A 1,879-nucleotide genomic window follows, 5' to 3' on the forward strand; every position below is an offset into this window, starting at 1 on the left:
AAAAAAAAAAAAAAAACATTCACTTTAGTCTGTACTAGTTACCTAGTATTTTCCCGCTCCCTCCTGAATCCTGTCCCTTGCCCTTTAGTCCATACATTTTAATTACCACTGTTTACTATAATCAGCAGTTTGCTACTAGCTTGTGCTTTCCTAAATGCGCTCTTGTTTTCGTCACCCATTTTGGTAAGTAATTTGCCTCTCAGACCGGATGGGAGCCTAAGTTATTTCCATGATTGTTGTAAATGCAATGTATATGAGAGTTTGGAGAAAATATTTTTGTATTTTGTAATATCAGAGGAATTTCTATATCTTAGGAGTCACTGGGAAACTGCATGCATGTTCAGAACTGTGTTCGGCCCGAGCTAAACGAATGGTACTTTCGAATCCCTTTTCCTTTCTCCAGGAGATTCATTAAGTATGTCAGTGAGAGTCTGGGTTTCTTTTTTTAAAGTCTTTTTGTTCCTGGTAAATATAAAGAACAATTTCTGATTCAGTCAATCTTGGAAGGGCCTAGGTGGCATTTTGCAGTCTGCACGCACCTGTGATATTCAGGTCCTCTCTCTCTCTCTCTCTCTTTCTCTCTCTCCTTTTCTCTCTGTCAGATACCAGGAGTCTTTACAATGGCCAGAATGACTTTTGTCAAACAGGAGAGAATAAACTACCAAATGTCTGCAAAGTTTAAACAACCAAAGTTGGAGAAGGAATTTGACATCTCTGTAGAGGAGTTGCTAAACTTTGAACTATTCTTTGAAGTAAATAAAAGTGTAAATGGTGCAATTGTGTGATGTCAGCATGACGTTGTTTTGAGTATAGAATTGTCTTATGGTGCTCTAGTTTCCTGGATTATGTTAACTGCTCTTCATTACCAAGTGAAATCTTCAACACTGCCTACTACCTAAACTGTAACTAAACAAATGCAAACTAATCACAGCGGGCTTCGTCCTGCCCCGGGGGTGTGCTCCACTTGTGAGGTCCGTCGGCCTGCGAAGGGCATACCCCCGGGGCGGGATCCAGCCCGTTGTTTGGAGCTAGAACAAACCACCAAAAGCATCAACATGGTAAAGTGTTATATAAATAGGACTCAAGTGTATTGTGTTATGGTGGACGTGAGTTTTTCTCTATATGCTTTAAAACCATTGAGGTACAGACATCGAGGCATGTCCCATTGCGTTCCCCTGTGGGACAAGGAAGGAGGCAGATGTTCTGTAGGACTGTAGGATGTATACAGTTTCTTTCACTGGTTCCCAGCGAGGCCGACTCACAGCCTTTGGTACTGTATGTAGGAGGGTCTAAAGGCCACACCTGTCTCCCATTGAAGTCGATGGCAAAATTCCCATAGATGTCAGTGGTGGAAGGAGCTGATTTACAAAGAGACTTGGGTATCTAAAGATGCAGGTCAGCAGGCGACTTGCAAACGTACCTAAGCATTCGCTCGTTAGGACTCTTAACCCGCTTAGCAACTTTGGTAAAGCTCATTAAACAGCCTAGCTACATCTTTAGATGCCTACAGACCTTTATACTTCTAGTCCCTGTATTTGGATCCACTTAGGCAAGCCCCTGCTGCCTTTGTAGATCCAGTCGTGGAACTGGGCCGTACATTCGCACTCTTTATAACGGTTCGGGAACAAACTGTTGCCTGTCAAAAGCAGCAGAGGTGGGAAATCTTGGCGAGAGATGTCTCCATGCCGTAAACTATTGCTAGGAATTTTTCGTTGTTTGTAAGGACAATGTGATGATGATTCTTTTTTTTTTTAAAGAGGAAAAAAAAAAAAAGAAACAAGAGTACGTATAAAATCATGTTTTTTTTTTCCAGTTGGAATAAATGGAAATATTGATCCAAAAGGGAAAGACTTGTGTGTGGGTGTGTACGCGTCTTTTT

General features: G+C 41.6%; 1 protein-coding gene across 3 annotated transcripts in view; it reads left to right on the forward strand.

Moving 5' to 3' along the window:
- Positions 1–1,842, forward strand: part of PRICKLE2 (prickle planar cell polarity protein 2) — a 176,725-nt gene extending 174,883 nt beyond the window's left edge. For all 3 annotated transcript variants that reach the window (XM_019504811.1, XM_019504809.1, XM_019504808.1), the window contains exon 8: positions 1–1,842. This exon is cut by the window's left edge and continues 1,091 nt beyond it. The gene's annotated coding sequence lies outside the window, so the exon portion shown is untranslated.
- The last annotated feature ends 37 nt before the right edge of the window (positions 1,843–1,879 follow it).

The sequence above is a fragment of the Gavialis gangeticus genome, unplaced genomic scaffold (genome assembly GCF_001723915.1).
Source record: "Gavialis gangeticus isolate Ggan-Ray unplaced genomic scaffold, GavGan_comp1, whole genome shotgun sequence".
In the NCBI taxonomy this organism is placed as follows: domain Eukaryota; kingdom Metazoa; phylum Chordata; order Crocodylia; family Gavialidae; genus Gavialis; species Gavialis gangeticus.